We start from the raw sequence: 20,539 nt of genomic DNA, 5'->3' as shown, positions 1-20,539 counted from the left end.
AGAAGTAGTCAGAGTGACACTGAATTTCTCTCCTTAATGATTATTGTTGAAGCCGTTGTTGGATGAAACAGGTTGTTTAAAAAGAAATTTACCTCCAGCATCTAGAATCGCCATTGCTTCTTGTGACCTAGCAGCCTGCAAGACTCTCAACATGATTCAGTTACTTCCATCAATGTTATTACAATGCAGTCCTGATCAGTTAAGGTGTGTCTAAAGGATGAAGAAAAAGGCAAATTTGGAAAAATAACACCGAATATCATTCCTTAAGGATTTTTTCAGGCCATCACAGAATGAAGCAGGTTGTCTAAAAAATAAAAAAAAAAAAACAATTCTAAAATGATGCACCTCAGAGAATCTAGGACCCTAGGACCCCTCATGGCTTCTGGGGACTTAGTGGCCCACAGTTCCCCAGCTTAATGCAATTATTTCCTCTGCAATTATCAGAATGCAGTCTTGCCTTGTTAGGGTGTTATGAATAAATGAATGCAGAAAACAAAACCGAAGACAAACTGTAAGAAAAGGAAGAAAATGTAATCTGCATGGTGTGGGTAGGTCAGAATGGGCGGGGCTGGGGAGGCAGGGGGTAATGTATAGAGGAAGGAGGTAGTGAGCAGATGGGGGTGCCATGGAGCTCTTCACCTAGGGCACCAATTCACCTATGCTGGTTTTGGTGCTGCTATTGGAAGTCATTGCTGAATTTTTGTGCTTGAAATTTTTAATGTTCCTTTGTTCCTTAAGCTTGACTTTAGTATTTTGTTTTAGGTTCATAGGTTCATAGGTTTATACTAGGCTATCTGCCCTAAGGCATTTATAAGCCTAGCCCAAATTATTGTGGCTTATGCCACCCCTTATATGAAAAAATACTGTGCCCATTAGTTTGTTGTGCCTATGTCCAGCAGTGACCCAGAGATGATTCCCGGGGTAAACCTACGATCTCCCATCCACAGGTCTAGATTTCTCTTGAACAGAGTCAGCGAGGTGCTCTGCCTCACATGGACCGGGATTTTATTCCACAGCATAGGGAGTCTCTGAGTGATAAATCTATCCCTCCAGCACGTCCTATTTATATCCGTGCTAAGGTTTAAGTCGCTTGCTCTAGTGGTTTTGGTGGATTTGTATTTTCGGAGGTGGAGCATGTCCATTAATTCCGGGTTGGACATGGCCTTGTATGTCAGGCACATGTCACCTCTGAGCAGACGGTATGCGACTGAATAGAGCTGGAGTTTCTTCAATCTGGCAGCATATGACAGATTTTGGAGTCCCTTTATCCTTTTGGTGAGGAACTTTTGGGGTCTCTCCAATTGCTGCAGATGTCAGGTGAGATACATCCCGAATGGGGCATTGTACTCGATCATTGGTCTGATAAGTGAGGAGTACAGGGGAACAATGACCTCACTAGATCTGGATGTGAATCCCTTCATGATCAGGTGGGCAATGTAGAAGGTCTTTCTAACCACTTTAGCAATGTGAGTGTCAAAAGAAAGGCCACTGTCAACCTGGGTCCCCAGGTCCCTGATAACCTCTTCTGTGCTTAGTGGATTGCCACCTATATGGTAGCTTGGGGTTACCTTGTTTTTCCCGAAGGGTATGACTATACATTGTTTGGCGTTTAACTTCAGGCCATGGCTCTGGCACCAGCTATCTGTTTCCGTGAGTCCCTTCTGAAGGATATCCGTGTCCGATGCACTTTCCACTATGGCCCAGTTTGCAGTCATCTGCAAACTTTGTCAGCCAAAGTCCTCCCATGTTGGCCTGTACTTCTGAGAAGTAGATGCCAAACAATAGGGGCCAAGGACCGAGCCCTGTGGGACACCACTTGTGACCGGCTTGGAGTCTGACACAGCCAGCAACTCTAACCCTGTGGGTTCTGTCCTTAAGCCAGTTTGCAACCCATCTTGTGACATATGGGTTTACATTTAAGCTGGTAAGTTTTTCTACAATACCCAAGTGGGGTATTGTGTCGAAAGCCTTTGCAAGGTCAAGGTAGGCTGTATGGACTGCCTTTCCCTCATCAATGGCCTTGGTGACTATTTCGAAGAAGTCGACCAAGTTCAAAAGGCATGATCTTCCCTTGACAAAGCCAAACTGGGTCGGGTCCAATGTCTGCAAGTCCCCTATATCTTTGTTTATGAGCTCCATTATGATCCTCTCCATAGCTTTGCAGACTAGACTTGTTAAGCTTATGGGGCGGTAATTACCAGGGTCCGTAGAGGCGCCACCTTTGTGGAGTGGGACTACAGTTGCCGTATGCCACTCCTTGGGCACGTATCCTGTGGTAAGTCTGAGATTAAACAGCTGCCTTATGTGCGGGTTTAATTCCTCATTTAGCTCGTGTAGCACACAGCCGGGGACACCATCCGGTCCCATTGATGCTGTGTTTTTAGCTTTAGAGAGAGCAGCTTTCACCTGCGCATTTGAGATGTCCGGGAGGCTACACTCGGCTGGGATAGTTATCTCTCCTTTAGGGGGGGAGAGGGGAGTGAAGTTTGCACTGAACCTGTCTGCCAGTATGTTGGCAATGTCTGTGGGTTCAGTGATTTTTGTATCATTTTGGACTAATTCTGAGCATATCTGGGAGTTTCCACCCAGGTTCCTAACATAGCTGAAAAAGGCCTTATGATTGTCCTTTGAATCCATGGCAATTTTTCTCTCAAAATTGGCCTTAGTTGATTTTATGAGTGCTCGTATTTTTTTACTAATAATGATCAGGGGTGACTTCCCTTTTATGGATTTTGTTCTATCATGTAATAGCTTTCTCCTCTTATTGTAAAGTTTGTTAATGGCTGGGGTCCACCAGACTGGACGTTTGCCCTTTGTGGAAAGAGTCTTGGTTTTATTTGGGATTGCCTGATCCATGCAGTCCTGGAGGTGTTCATAGAAGGCATTTGTAAGGGCTTCCGCAGCTTGGGTTGTGGTTTCCTCTGACTCAGGGGCCTTGAAGGATACCACACCAGTCTTGAGTAGTGTGAAGTTTGCTTTTTGGTATTCTTGTGCACCTTTAGGACTGAACACATGCAAATGTTTAACTTGTAGATAGTAAAAAGAAAATAAGAAGGATCTACAGCAAATTATTCCTAACATAGATAAAATCTGGCATCATATGATCATAGGCACCAGAAACTGTTAAAGACTGGGGGGGGGGGTGTCAGGGGGCACTTAGTGATCTTAAAAAGGACATTTTTTGTAACTATTTACTGCCGCAACATCGGTTCACTTGGAGGACATTTTAAGCTTAGCCATTTCCCTTTTGGTGCTTGAATTAACATTTTCTGATTGGTCTTACCTATCCCATAGCTGATAATTGTATATTAGCCCTAATGAGAATAACTGTAATCATACCATAGATAATATGAAGGGACTCATGTAAGGGATGCAGCATTTAGGAAGTGCTTCTATTAGGGTGGCCTAATGGTTAAGATGTTTGCCTTACAAACACAAGGTGCAGAGTTCGAGTCTCACAAGGGATAATTAGCTAGGCTTAAAATGGCTTGCAAGGGCAGTTAGCCTAGTACTAATCTATGAACGTCTATGAGTGGCATGAGAGGCAATCCTGGACTACATTTTCTATTACCCATCCTTAGATCCAAGTTGCATTTGAATATGGACGGATGAGCTTTGTTTTATTTTTATGGATAGTCTGTTCTGGAACAGTAGTAGTCTCTGTGTGATATATATATATATATATATATATATATATATATATATATATATGTGTGTATATATATATATATATATATATATATATATAGATACCTGGAGTATTTCTGATGTCATTTGACTTGCTAATGTTCAGTAGGGCCATCTGTATTAGGTTGGAGGAATCCTTGTATGCCAGACACGTCACCTCTAAGCACTCTGTAGGATACTGAGTATAGTAATAAATCTTTGAGGTGGTCCATGCATGACCTGTTGTTTAAGACTGTATCCTTTTAGTAATGTATCTCTGAAGGTATTCCAATTGATGCATGGGGCTGGACAGATACATGCCAAAGTGGGCATTATACAAAATGATTGACCCAATGAGAGCTTTGTAAAGGGGGCAACAACATCTCTAGATCTACTCACAATCAATTTGTTTATTAGCTGTGCAGTAGAGAAAGGCTTTATTATAACTCTAAGCACAAGTTGATCAAAAGTTAGGTCACTGTACACACAAGTTCCCAAATGCCAAACAACTAGGTCAGTTCTCAGAGGGCATTGTCATGATTTTGACACCAGTTATTATTTGAGACAAAACTCCCTGCATGATGGTTAAGTCATTTGGGGATTCAATAACCGCTCCTAGCTTGCAGTCATCTCAAATTTAGCCAGCAATGACCCTGTGGCATTTCCTTTTACTTTTGAGATGTATATGCCAAACAGAAAAAGTCAGAGAACCAAAGCCTGGGGATTCCATTGGTGACTGGTCTCTTCCACTATTTTGATCTCCTGCATCCTCTGAGCAAGTTGGCAATCCAGCTAGGGATGCAAGTGTTTTCTCCTACATTATTCAACTTTTGTACTCTACCTGAGTAGGGGATTGTGTCAAAAGGCTTGGCCAGGTCAAGGTAATGTGGTGTAACTGTTTTATCTTCATCCATTGCCTTGGTAACAAGAGTAAAGCTTAAAGGTTGCCCATGATGTTGAGCCTTTCACACTTTCCTCTGGGCAGTTTTCAAACACATTTTTAGGGCCATGCATACATATATGCATGCTTTGATTCACCTTCCTGATTGTATTAAATTATATTCCTTGTATAATACAGCACCGGTTGTTAGAATGTGTTTTAAATTTGTAGTTTTGAACAGTCTTCTAGTAAGCAATGAAACAAAATGTATGAACCAATAATGACAAAGCTACTTGTTTCAGAAAATTCCAACCATAAAAGGCCACTCAAACTTCTGTCATTACAATCCACCAATTTCTGTAAATATGCAAAATCTCTGCAGAAGTACGTTATCTAAATAATTCCACATTAAAGGGATCTCAAACTAATGAAGAGGTTGCTGCTAGGAAACAACTGTATATTTCATTGTTTCATCTACAAATAAAATGGCTGTTGCCCTTGAAGAATAAATTGCTTACATTACATTAAAAAATGATAAGCTGGTAATTTTGCAATAGGGAATAGATGGCAAACTGATAACAGGTTCATAGTTACTGGGTAACTCCTCCAAAGGAGGACATTCACAGGACTGCAGCATCCACTCCCTTTAAATCACAACACAGTATAGTATCAGCGATCCATCTGCATACTGTGGGAATAGAACCCACAGCCTTCTGCATGAAAAGTAAGGCTACTACCTGTTGTACTACTAACACTACAAACAGCACAAAACTTCTCTTCCCCTGAAGCTCTCACCTCCTTGTAAATTTTTTTATTTATTTAACATTTGTTTACTGGGTAAGTCCGACTTGGAAGAAAGCCAATTTTCAGCAGAGGCCTGGGGAAAAATGCTCCTGATACATGTCTTTGTAACATGAGAGGAAACCAGAGCAAACCCACATAAACACAGGGAGGATATACAGACTCCACACAGAAGGCACCCCAGCCAAGAATCACACCAGATAAACTCTTATTGTGAGGCAACAACACTACCACTGCACCATCTACTTGACACAACTAAAGCTCTCAATTTCACAGCAGAAGAAATCTGGAAAAAGACAAAATTTGTTGGGGGGGGAGCAAAGGCCCAAAACCAGGGACACATTTTAAATATTGCTTGTATAATCTTAGGAAGTTGCTGAAATAGTGTTTTGTGTTACCATGTATTTCCAGAAAAGATAGGAAGATTGAAACATAAAGGGCTATCATTATTTAGTGAATTCCGTTCTCAATGATTTGCCACAAAACCACAACTTTTAAGAGAAGCAGACCAAAAGTATGAGCCATATATTCTGTGAAAATCTAGACAGTTGAGAGCTATCACAACTGGTTGGGCAGGTGGGAATGTAGGCTGTTGTACCTAAGGTTCAGGGTTTGAACCTGGGTAATTCTAACCCCCAGGTATAAGTAACTGGGGCATTTTACATACACACACCCTTACTGCATATAAACAGAACACACACACACACACCCCTTACTGCATATAAATGGAGCACACCTTACTGCATTGAGGGGCACTGCTCCCAAACTCTCAAGTAATATTCAAGTGAAATGGACAATATAGGAGTTTGTCCAGTAATGAAAGGGGTGTTTAACTTTTCCAAACCTCAGACTCACCAGCACATCAGCAACAACAGTTACGTCAGAAATTACGCATTCCGAGCATGTAATATGAGGTAAAGCATATTTTTGTAAATTCATTCAGTCCCTTCCAAGATGCATTATCATGTATTAATGTAAACAGTAAATTAACTTGATTGTTCTTGCTTCATTATTCGAAACAAACAAAAAAGTAACATTTTTCAGTCAGTGAAATAAAGGATGGGGTACGGTTCCAAGATAGAGAATAAGGACTGCTAGAACTTCAGTTTGCAACAGCAATGTGCTGTTAGTGATAGTGATTACACACACACACACACACACACACACACACACACACACACACACACACACACACACACACACACACACACACACACACACACCATCTGATTCACCCTGTGATTTTTTTCTTGGAAGTCCCACAATGAAAACAAATACGTTAGATATATGATAGCGTGTACTGTTTAATTGATTTTATATTCAGTGCCCCCACCCCATATAGCTAACCCCACACACATACTAATCCAGCCTTGTGTAAAAGAAGCTATTATCTAGTAGACGATGTTTAACCAAGGCATGGGTCAAACTAAAATTTAAAGAATAGCCTGATGGTATTTCACATACTTTTTCACTTAGTTTTGTATTAACATATATGAAGAGATGAACACTGAAAAATGAAATAGCAGGGTAATTGACACCTACTCTATAATATTCAATTTCCTTCTTTAGCCTCTTGACGTTTTTGAAAATGCCAAGCACTGTTAAATTTCAAGCAGCAAGTCATGCACTTATAGTTCTGTATCTGTTTAGTGCTACTTGTGCAATATCCTGCAGTCTTCAGTGTTATGTTCTATACATCGTCTGACTCCACACACACACACACACACACACACACACACACACACACACTTTACTACATATAAACTGAGCACAGCTTACTACATAGAAAAAAGAGCACAGCTTACACCAGCTTACTGCATATAAAAAGGAGCACAGCCTTAAGCTTACCATGGGTGTTGACTCTGGCACAGGCAGCCTTAAGCTTACTGTGGGTGTTGACTCTGACAGCAGGCTTTGTGTGGCTAGCAGGAATGATGTGATCAGTTTTTCCATGCCCTTTGTTTAAATTATGTTAGCATGCAGGGCACACAAGTCAGATCTTGCAGCCATAAAAGTGTGTGTGTGGGGGGTGTGCTCCCTCACCCTCACCCTATGGTTCCGGTGCATATGCATATGATCATAAATTCAAAACAATAAATGTCAAACACCAGTGTCCCGTAGTTACAAGCTCAGTGCTGTTGATAAAGTAAACTCTTTGATCCACCATCAGCATAAGTAATCAAAAATATATAAATAAGTAGAAAACTGCTTACAGAGGGATGTATGATGATCAGTACAGCCATACTGGAAGAAGACAGGATGATTGTAGATGTTGATTATCCATGCACCATGATCAGGCCTCTACATAGCAGAAGGATTCTAACATCAAACTAGCAATAACAGATGACTAGTGGACTTCACCTTAGCCAAGTTTCCATCCCAAAGACACTGCAGACACCCTGACAAAGTGCTCTTTGTTCAAAGAATATTGTTTACATGGACTGCTGTAGGCCAGTGGGCCAAGACCAATTTGGCTTCACACATGCTTTGTTAAATATTAGAGATGACACCTGCCACTATAAGTGGAGAGGAAAGATAACAGAGGAGGCTTAATATAGAGGATTATGATCTGGCCATGATCATAACCAGTTTATTTTGTGTTTGATATATTGATGCCAAGAAATTGACCTCAAGAATAAAGCTAAAGAGGTGAATCTTTTCATCCATGTTGAGAACACATAATTTAAGGTTATCATTAGTGACATGATCATAATTCTTTGTAGTATATGGAGCTTTATCTGCTCCATTTTCTACTACTTACAGGGAGTAAAATTCCTAAGTATTTTACCAGCTTGCAAAGCCATAAATATTTAGCAGACACTGTCAGAAAGGTAATGTAATGCAGTTCATTACATTTACACTCATCTCCATGCCTTTCAGCAGTTCCGATTTTCATGGAACTATCAAATTATGGCTTTGTAGTTTTGGACCGTTCCTCATAACATCTGTGTTTTTTGACAAACCACTGAGATCAGAAGTCGCTAAATAATGAAACACATTTGAGTTTCAGGGTTCATATACTTCAGAAAAAGCTTGCTAATATATCCTGTGATTCTAGCCACTTTTAAGTTTATTACAGGAAGTTAGGGGCATGTTACTGGCATGGGCAGCAGGCAGAAACAACATTTTTTGTTCTGCTGTTGTCATTTGCTATTTAGTACAGGCAGATTTTATTGCCTAGTGCTAGACCCGACCTTAGCAACTTTAGCAGGGGATGCTTAATATTTAAGATCAGGTCATGTGCCATGCTAGTGCTTAATTGTTTTTTCTTTTTCCAAATATCGGAGTGCAATCACTGTGCACTGTAAGAATTGATGACTGTACTGTACCGTAATTAGCTGGAAATACTCTAATGAGACTGATAATGAAAGTATTTATCTGTTAATTACCCAAACTCATGCTGAACAGGTGCCAGTCCTTTATGGACCAAGTCTGGTGTACTTTCCAGAATAAATTCTCCAAACACTGTAGTTCATTTAATAAGGCTTTATTAGATGTTTACAGTATCCGAATACTGTCTTTATTAACAGTGCTGATAAACAATCGGTGTTCAAAGTTACTGCACATCTATTCTGATTGTTCTGAACAATGTCTTTATTTGGGCTGTCTTCTGTACTCAGGCTTGAGTTTCTGTAATCTTCTCTGAAGTAACAGGTCGAACAAACTCATTAACCTTAACTGAACTGCTATCCTGAACACAACATATTATATTGCTTCAGTCCAGTAATTTTTCTTATTTACTTTTTCTAACCTTGGTCTCAGGATTTGTCTTGTATGTGTTTTATTTAATATTTCATTAAGGAACATTCTGTAGTTGGCAAGATTGTATTTTTCTCTTGAGAAAAGAACATTCTGAATGTCTGTATTTTTTACACACTTTATGCTTATCTTTCCTTTTTAATAAACTGTCTCTAATGCTTGACTAGCAAGGTTATTTTTTTTTCTGCTTAACTATCTTTTATGCATAAACAAAGCAATTTATTTTACCCTTTAGACTGTCTAATTACTACTTTAAAATAAAAGTCCCTAATCAAACATGCACCATGAACTGCCAAATTGTTTTGAATTGGGATAAATGCTGATAATTTTAGAGTTATAATTGGGTCCAGTATTTTTACACACACACACACACACACACACACACACACACACACACACACACACACACACACACACTTGGGATAAATGCTGATAATAATTTTAGAGTTATAATTGGGGCCAGTATTTTTTTACACACACACACACACACACACACACACACACACACACACACACCTAATATATATATATATATATATATATATATATATATATATATATATATATATATATATAGATACATATACACACACACACACACACCTAAATATATATATATATATATATATATATATATATATATATATATACATATGTGTATATATATATATATATATATATATATATATATATATATATATCTATATATATATATATATATATATATATATATATATATATATCTATATATCTATATATATATATATATATATATCTATATATCTATATATATATATATATATATATATATATATATAGATATATATATATATATATATATATATATATATATATAGGATCATAGCAGGTTACTAGGCTAATGGCCCTGAGGCCCTTCCAAGCCTAGCCAAGAGTTTATCCCCAAAAAGAAACCTCAGTCAGCACCTGTCACTCCTGTCAGTGAAGGACAGAGGTGGAACCCCCCCCCCCCCATCCACTCATCAAGGTTGCGCTTGAAGAGGGTCAGTGAGGTGCTCTGTTTGACATGTATAGGAAGTCTTTTCCAGAGATGGGGCAGCCATTGGGAGACAAACCTCTCTCTTCAGCAAGTTTTGTGTATGTCACACATTAGATTCAGGCTTTTTGAGCGGGTAGTGTGTGAGGAGTTAGACTTATGGATTTGGAGCATCTCTAGTAGGGCAGGGTCCGAGATTGCCTTGAAGGCGAGTCACAGATCACCCCTGAGCAATCTGTACGATACCGAATAGAGTGATAGTGATTTGAGACTGTCTGCATAGGACAGGTGTTGGAGGCCATGGATTCTCTTTGTGAGGTATCTCAGTGGCCTTTCCAGTTGGTGCAGATGTTTGGAGATGTACATCCCAAATGGGGCATTATACTCAATTATTGGCCTAATGAGGGAGGAGTACAGAGAGGTAATACCCTCCTTTTTTCTGGATGCAATCATATTATATACATAAAATGATATATAAAATGTGGAGGGGGAATCTGGACTAAGGGAACAAGTTTCAAACTGAGCAGCCAAAACATAAATTCCCTACCGCTACAGTACTTACAGAACACTCTGCATATTCTCTTAATCCATTTGTATAATACACACATTTACACACACATGCATAAATTGGTCTACTTTATATGAGCAAAGACTCATAACAATGAATGCGCCATTACTGAGACTAATTCAACGAAACTGCAGAAGATCAAAAATTTAAAAAGCCGAATCTTGTACAAGTGAAAATAAGCTACTTACTAGTGCAATCTCAGAGTTGGTATGTTTAATTTATAGGGGGTGTGGGGGGCACAATAAAGGAAGAAAAATATTTGCAGTCTGTTTTCTGTTTTGAAACATCCTTTTAACTTGTAAATTACTGAGGCTATACTCAGTTCTGTTTAGATCAGCATGTATGGTTGCATTATTTATGTTGTGTTCCTTTAAGGTGGTAAAAAGTTATGGGAAGTGACACTTGTGCAACATTGTGATTGCAATTTAGGGTGAGTTATTTTATAATATTAGTATACAGGAAGGTTTTTACTTTGTTTTGTATTTGAAGATAAGTTGATGGAATGGTCAGAGACATCCAGGGAACAGTTTTTGCTTATATGGGATTTGGCTTTTTAAATTTTTGATCTTCTGCAGTTTCTTTAAATTGGTCTCAGTAATGTCAGATTCATTGTTATGGGTTTTCACTCAAATGAAGTAGACTCACATAAATATGTAGAGGGATTCTTTTAGTTGGTCAAGCCATATTTTATCACAAGTCATTTAAAAATGTTACAGCAAGATCTATTCATCTGATAGATAAGTGGTATGTTATGAAAACTATTCTGCATTTACTAAAACCAGGTCAGAATGGAAGTAAGGAAGTTTGTTTTTTTTCCCTTATTGTTCTGTGATCTCAAAGTTAGAATATATAGCCGTGCAGAGAAGGACCATTGTAGTCGAGTGGTAGTTGAGTAATAAAGTTTGGAACCCCAGGCAAAAACAGTTGGCTGATGTATTGTTTTCTAGTTCAATACAACAGTGTTCAAGAAGTTTTTTTAATGTATTGGATTGTAATGAGATGCATATCAGTAATCCAGTACATTCCCTACCTTTGTGTGTATGTGTGTGTGCATGCACAATACGCAATTTGTATTTTATATATAACCAATAAAAGTATAACTCCTACTCCACCAAGCACAAATAAATCTTGCTCCAAAGTTGAAAAAAATGCTTTAATTAGCACCACTTCAAAAAACCACTCCACCACACAAACGGGAACGATGTAGTACAAGCACTAAACACAATAACGTATCCAGTAAAACGTTTTCGTCGCCAACTTCCTCAGTTATATCAGCCATGTTGTAAAATTAATGCTTATATATAACATTTGAATTTCATCAGCGCTCAATTAACCATTTTATGAAACATATTAAAAGTGATTGTAAAGTGATGCATAGATTTCTTTAAAACTTTGCAGTCATATAGTTAGACTTTCCTAATTGCATAATGCCCTCTATGATTCACAACATATATTATAATAAATATTTAAAAACTTTGTTAAAAACATTTTTGATACTACATTTAAAATCTAAATATAGATCTTCATTAAAAAATAAATAAATAAAAGAATGTATAAATAAGATTTGATCATAGCACCATCTTGTGGCTATAATTTGAATTACATTACAAAACACCAACACATATTTCTAGTTGAAACATAGTTGCAGTACAAAATTTTTTTGTTGTATTATCTGAAGCAAAATAAAGATAAAAATAGGGACCATTACAGTCCTAGTAAGGTTAAAGCTTTGCAGCCCTCAACTTCAATACTGGGGCCAAGGATACCATATCATTAAACCCAAAGTTACGATTTGCATCTAAAAAGAGTTGCCAATACAATACTTTATATTCAATAAGTGTTTATATATATATATATATATATATATATATATATATATATATATATATATATATATATATATATATATATATATCAAAATACTGAGAGTTCATATTGTACGCACACAAAATACTGACACCAATATACTGACACTTCTTGATATTAACAGATCAAAATACCTATAATTCATAATATTGAGAGATCACAATAAAGAATTCCCACAGTAAATTGCAAAAACAAAGTAAATCAAAACCAACAAATAACTCAAAACCATAGCAATTTCACAGGATGATGTAACATTAAAGAAAGACTTTTTCTAAGGTATGATGCCGAATTAGGGATGGGCAGGGGCTTCACCCATGCACCACCTTACTAATGCAAGTTAACCCTCACCCTGACCCTAACCCTAACCCTAACCCTGTGCCTTACTTTAGAAAAAAAAAACTTTCTGTAACACTACCACTACACAAGACAGGCTCAGAGGCACAGACACTGAAACACGCATGAACAAACATGCACAGTACTGAAGCTATCACCTTTCTTACCCTTACTCTAACCCTAACGTGTCAACACTTTCCCAAATCTAATATAAACCCATTCAACTTTCTCTATATTCTGAACTGTTAACATTATAATTTGTCAACATTCCAATAGTACCCTTAGTTTGAAAAATGAATAAAATAATATTTTGCCACCATGGAAGTATCTAAAATAGTTTACTCTGATAGAAATAAAACAGGAAACAATCTGAACAATACATTTGATGTATGTAATTCATTCCTAAATGGCTTATCACTAGACTTTGTAAACATTAAAATCAGACCACACTTTATTGAGAAATTAACATTAATGAAATTAAAATGTAACTCAAAATAAATGTTTGTGCATGGGGAGTTGTCAGGCCTCACAGCTCCCCAGTTAGCTTACTAACCCCATGGTTACATGACCGTGGAGAAAGGCAAAGTGCTAAGGAAACAAAAATACATTCCTGTTTCTCATCTACACAATTCTACTGCTCATGTAAAATTACTCAAACTGTTTCTGCAGATCAGAAATATAAAATACTTACAACTTTTTGCACTGCTGTATACCAATTTTCTTACAATCCATGGCAATCGAACAAAACCAGAAACACTGAATAATGAACAGAAAACATGCATACAAATAATCACTGTCAGTGGATTCAGATGTTTCTGTTTTGACAGCTAGAGACTGAACAGCACTGACTGTGAACAAACGTCTTCATATAGGGAGACTGTACAAAATGTAGCTTCAAATTTAATATGAAGAGGAAGCATTTTATTAAAGCCAAGGTATTCTGATAAAAAGGGCTTAACATACTGTCATTTCATTTACTGCCCAAGAATTCTATTCATGTTGTATACTGATATTAATTACCGAAACTTCAGTTATAGTCCAGATAGAGATCTGTGTGTTTATTTCATGAATCACAAAAATGTTAATAAACTTAAGAAGTCTAACATTAGGAAATAGTATTTATGAAACACAAATATATTCATTTTGTAACGTAAGCAGCTGTTTTATCAGACTGCACTTCTTATTTCACAAATTAGCTACTTCCTTTCATTCACCTATATCTGTCTACACACACAGAGACAAACACACACACACACACACACATATATATATATATATATATATATATATTAGATATATATTTTGATACAGCAATCACTAGAGATACACACACACACACACACACACACACACACACACACACACACACACACACACACACACACACACAAATATACGTATGTACACACATACACCACATACATATATTACATACACACACTGACATATGTCTACATATGTATTAACACACTCACAAAGACAGATATCTCTATACACACACAAACACACAAGCACACACACCCATGTGTATGTGTGTGTGTTTGCATGTATATATGTATATATATATATATATATATATATATATATATATATATATATATATATATATTGCCTGTGCACAATTCACTGAAAACTAATTTGACTGAAACTCATTTTGTTGAAAGTTATATATGGCCTTTTGTCCATTGTAGTGCGATCCTGGAGTTAGTATATAAAGTATGGGGGGTGTGGGGGGCCATAGCCCCCCACCTATTTTAAATCTTTAAAACCATAGATATGGATACTTACAAGTCCAATGAATAACTCTTTCCAGAAGACAATATATAACCAAACTATGTGGGGGGCTGTGCCCCCTACCCCCCTTACTTTATATACTAAGTCCAGGATCACTGGGAAAAGGCCATATATAACTTTCAACTAAATGAGTTTCAGTGAAATGAGCTTTCAGTGAAATTAAGTAGACCCATATATATATCCTAGACCTGGTCATTACCAACATGGGAAACTGGTGTTCCACACCAGAGGTCAATTCCTCGTTGGTCAGATCCGACCACAAGCTAATCAGCCTAGACATCCACATCCCACCCCCAGCCCCAATTAGGGAAACCATCGTAAAAAACTTTTCAAAAGCCAACTTCACACTTCTTAAGACAGAAGTGGCAAACTTCATGACACTCATGCAGATGGGCAGTAGAGGTATGACTGCCGAATCCTACACAAATGCACTTTATAAGCACTTACACGAGTGCATGGATCATGCTATCCCTAATAGAACCAAGATGTTATCCTCCAAAAAAGGAAGCCAATCTGGTAGTCCTCTGCCATAAACAAACTCTAGAACAGAAGAAAGAAACTGTTGCAAAAAAAGAGTAAAATCCCATGACTGGAGGAACTCCCTGGTCAACCTCAGTAAGAAGCTGAGATCCCTCATAAAATCCTCCAAAGCTAGTTACAAAAACAAAATTGCCACTGACTCTAAAGACCACCACAAAGCATTCTATAGCTATGACAAGAATCTAAATGGCAACACTCAGATCTGCTCTGAGTTACAGCATAATGGCACTAAATATACAGAACCAACTGATATTGCCAACATCCTAGCAGATAGGTTCAGTGCTAACTTTACCCCCCTCTCACCCCCCAAAGGGCCCATCTCTATACCGGAATAATGCAAAGTTCCTATAATCACAGCTGCACAGGTGAAAAACCACACTCTCCAAAGCCAAGAACACAGCATCCATGGGACCTGACAATATCCCAGGCTGCGTTCTACATGAACTACAGAATAAACTGGCACCCTACCTAAGCACCATGTTCAGTCATAGCCTCACCTCAGGCTTTGTACCCACTGAATGGCGCACCATGACAGTTATCCCACTCCACAAAGGGGGAGCCATGACGGACCCCAGGAACTACCGCCCCATTAGCCTGATGAGCCTGGTCTGCAAGGCCATGGAATGTATCATCATGGAACTCATAAACAAAGACATTGGTAATCTCCAAACTCTGGACTCTACTCAGTTTGGATTTGTAAAAGGCAGATCATGTCTCCTAAACCTGATTGACTTCTTTGAAGCAGTCACCAAAGCCATACATGAGGGTAAAATGGTTCACACAGCTTATCTAGATCTTGCCAAGGCTTTCGACACCATCCCCCACTCTGGAATTATAGATAAGCTCACTAAACTAGGTATAAATCCCTATGTCACAAGATGGGTTGCCAACTGGCTCATGGACAGAACCTACACTGTGAAAGTAGCGGATTCCAAATCCGACATCAGACCAGTGACAAGTGGAGTACCACAGGGTTCAGTCCTGGGTCCTCTCCTGTTTGGTATCTACTTCTCTGAAGTGCAGGCCAACACAGAAGGTCTTTGGCTAACAAAGTTCACAGATGACTGAAAACTAGGAGCCATAATCGAAACTCCTAACGATGTGGACAAACTACAAAAGGGCCTCACTGAGACAGATACCTGGTGTCAAAGACATGGCCTGAAGCTCAATGCCAAAAAGTGTATTGTCATCCCCTTTGGTAAGCCGAAAATGTGATGAGAGACCTTGGGACACAGGTGGACAGTAGTCTCTCCTTTGATAATCACATCGCCACAGTGCTCAGGAAATCCTTCTACGTGGCTCATCTCATCACAAAGGGATTCTCATCCAAAAAAAAAAAGAGGTCATTGTTCCCCTCTACTCATCACTCATTAGACCCATTATAGAGTACAATGCCCCTTTTGGTATGTACCTCACAAGACATCTACAACAACTGGAAAGACCACAGAAATACCTCACAAAGAGGATTATGCAGACCGTCTCAAAAAGTTACAGCTTTACTCCATCGCATATCGTCTACTCAGGGGCGATCTCTGCCTAACATACAAAGCTATGTCAAACCCAGAGCTGTTGGACATGCTCCACTTAAAGAAATCACAATCCCTCCGAGCTACATGCTCTAGGGACCTTAACCTTGTCACCACAATAAACAAAACATGCTGGAGGGATAGATTCCTGTCCCAGAGACTTCCCATACTCTGGAACAGACTACCTATCTATGTCAAACAGAGCTCCTCATTAGCCATCTTCAAGAAAAATCTTGATGAGTGGATGGGAAATGGGAAATTCACCCCGGGGATCATCTCTGTGGCTCTGCTCGACAGGGGCACAGGAAAATAATTTTCTTGGGTGGCGAAAGCCAGGGTACATTTTTTGGCTAGGCTTGTATGGGCCTTAGGGCTGATAGCCTAGTACCTAACTATGAAACTATATATATATATATATATATATATATATATATATATATATATATATATATATGTATATATATATATATATATATATATATATATATATATATATATATATATATATATATATATATATATATATGTATATATATATATATATATATATATATATATATATATATATATTTCTACACACACATATGTATATACACCTATACACACACACACACACACACACACACACACACACATTCAAATATATATGCATACACACACACACACACACACACACACACACACACACACACACACACACACACACACACACACACACACACACACACACACACACACACACACACACACACACCACAAACAAGTAAACACACACTCCACACACTTTTATGTGAAATCGCCACAGTAAGGAGATCTAACATGAAATGCTGAATGATGTTCTTGTTTGACTGTAGGCACTATGGCCAGAAGTGTAAAAGGGAATACCGATGCATTCCACAATCAAAATGGTTCAGTGATTTTTTTTCTTCTTTTTTTTGTTATTAATGCTTTCTCAGCAATCCATTTTTTTCTTTTTCATTTATAAATGCAACAAGTGCATTGTACATTTGTAACTTGCAAATAAAAAAAAAAAAAAAGCAAAATAAATACAAAAGATCGCTGAGCAGCATTCCATGATGTCATACAGCTGTGTGGATGTCCACAAGGTGCCGAAACAAACAGAAGAGCTGGAGAACCCCACGAATGCTTCATGGGGGCTTCGTTTGTGGGTTTGTGGGGAGATAATCGGGGGCTGCCTGCAGCTGTGGGTTCAGTTGGTACCTAATGCCAGCTATGACTTTCAGACTTTATTTCCTTCTGAAAATTCATGCTAACACAAATCCTGTTATTTAAGCTATTTTCTAATTTTATAAAACGATATTTAGAATCTGTTATTATTTTTTAGCCTTTGTGCCCCCTTTATTTCAGGCTTTATCCAGATTTCTCGAGCTTCGAGGTTGAGAGGTATGCCACTGGGCGATGATCTCACTCTGTGTGTGTTTCTCTCTCTCTCTCTCGCACTCTCACTCTCACACACACACACACACACACACACACACGCACACACACACACACACACACACACACACACACACACACACACACACACTTGCACTAATGCAAGCTAAGACCAATCCTGTTATTGAACTTTGTGATTTTTGAGCCTTTTTTTCCCCTTTATTTTATGCTTTATCCAGGTATCTTGAGCTAAGAGGTCAAGAAGTATGCAGTGTTCTTAACAATCGCGATCACTTTCACTCCTCATTCTCTCTGTCACACACACCTCACTTCTGTGCACACAAACACATACACTCACACAGACAGAAACATAAGCACACTCACATATACACACACAGTCACAGACAGAAACATAAACACACACACACACTTTTTTCTGTTTCATTTTTTTTCTGTTTCATTTAGTTTTAATACTTTAATAGCAAAATTACTGCTTAGTGAGTGTGAAATAATTGCTTGATTGATCTCACTCTCACTCACATGCATACACAACACATACACACACACACACACACACACACTTTTTTAAATTTCTTTTATTTTATATATGTATATATATATATATATATATATATATATATATATATATATATATATACATATACACACACATATATATTTTACATTCACTAAACAGCATAAGCGCTGCTTAGTGAGTGTAAAATAATGGTGACCATTAAGTTACTTTCAGTCTACCACTTGCTCATGCTGTGGATGGATAGAACATGAATAAGTTTCATTGCAGAACAATACTGAGTTTACAATTTTACTGCAACAAGCATGAGTATAATCATCCTGAAGACTTCCAGTCTATTTTGCTTAAAACCATTAATGATGCTAAAGGTTTGGGGGAAAGAACAGGCTGGCTGTAAGGCACCTAGGGAAGTTCTTTATCACACTACAGCATCAGATATGTCACTGATACCATATGACACTGGACCCAATCAAGTTTGGTTTTGTAAAGGGCAGATCATGCCTACTCAACCTGGTGGACTTCTGTGAGAAAGTCACCAAAGCAATGGATGAGGGCAAAATCATTCACACTGCCCACCTTGACCTGGCCGAAGCATTTAACACAATATCCCACTTGGGCATTGTTGACAAACTCAAGAGGTTAGGTACAAATCCATAGGTCATCCAGTGGATAGCCAACTGGCTCACAGACAGGACCCAGGTAGTTAGAATTGGGGAGTCCACCTCTACAAAGAGGCCAGTCACACGTGGACCCCTCAGGGATCAGTCCTTGGATCGCTCCTTTTTGGCATTTACTTCTCAGACGTCAAGGCCAATGTCAGTGGTCTCTGGCTGACTAAATTTGCAGATGACTGCAAATTAGGAGCTGTCATCGAATCTCACACCAACATAAATGCTCTCCAGGAGCGGCTGACACAGACAAACAACTGGTGTCAGGTCATGGACTAAAACTAAATGCCAAGAAATGCATAATAGTATCTTTTGGGAAGTCATCTATCCCTGGTAACTACCATTTATTTATTTATTTATTGACATTTGTTGACCGGGAAAGTCCACTGGGTCAGAAACTCATTTTCAGTGGAGGCCCGGGGAGAAAAGCTCCACATGCCTCCACAGCACACATCATATTAACAACACACCCCTTAGAGTCGACCCAGTAGTCAAGGACTTAAGGACACACATAGATAGTAATCTAGCCTTTGACCATCACTTGTCTACAGTGGTGAGGAAATCATTCTATGTTGCACAACTTACAACAAAGGTATGATATCTAAGTCCAAGGAAGTCATTGTTCTACTGTATTCAGCATTCATCAGACCTATCATTGAGTACAATGTCCCCTTTGGTATGTACCTAACCAGGCATATCCAACAACTGGAACATCCACAGAGGTTCCTCACTAAAAGAATACAGGGCATAAGTAATATGTCCTATACAGACTGCCTCAAGACCCTATGCCTGTATTCTGTCTCCTACAGGTTTTTGAGGGAAGATCTATGCTTGGCATACAGGGCATTGTCAGACCCCACTCCGATGGACCTCTTGCATATCCACAAAACAGTACCAGAATTATCCGTTCTAAAGACCTAAATCTTGCCTGTGATATAAATAGGACCTGCTGGAGAGATAAGTATGTATCCCAGAGACTACCCCGTTTATGGAACAGGCTCCCCATCCATGTGAAGCAGAGTTCCTCCCTAATCCAATTCAAGTGCAATTTGGACAACTGGATGGGAAACCAGAAATTCACCCCTGGTTTGGCACCTATGACTCTGATGTAAACAGGTAACCTGTAAATGATTCATCTCCCAGGCCCATGCTTACACTTATCAAGGGTATCAGAACTTGTCAGAGATTTG

At 38.4% G+C, this 20,539-nt stretch overlaps 1 protein-coding gene across 2 annotated transcripts in view; it reads left to right on the top strand.

Moving 5' to 3' along the window:
• Positions 1-20,539, top strand: part of LOC122815513 (solute carrier organic anion transporter family member 1C1-like) — a 4,185,790-nt gene that overhangs the window by 2,620,558 nt on the left and 1,544,693 nt on the right. The window lies entirely within an intron of this gene.

Source organism: Protopterus annectens, chromosome 11.part0 (genome assembly GCF_019279795.1).
Source record: "Protopterus annectens isolate FY-2018-M chromosome 11.part0, PAN1.0, whole genome shotgun sequence".
NCBI lineage: Eukaryota > Metazoa > Chordata > Ceratodontiformes > Protopteridae > Protopterus > Protopterus annectens.
The sequence above is the reverse complement of the archived record's forward strand: the minus strand, read 5'-3'. Positions and strand labels throughout refer to the sequence as shown.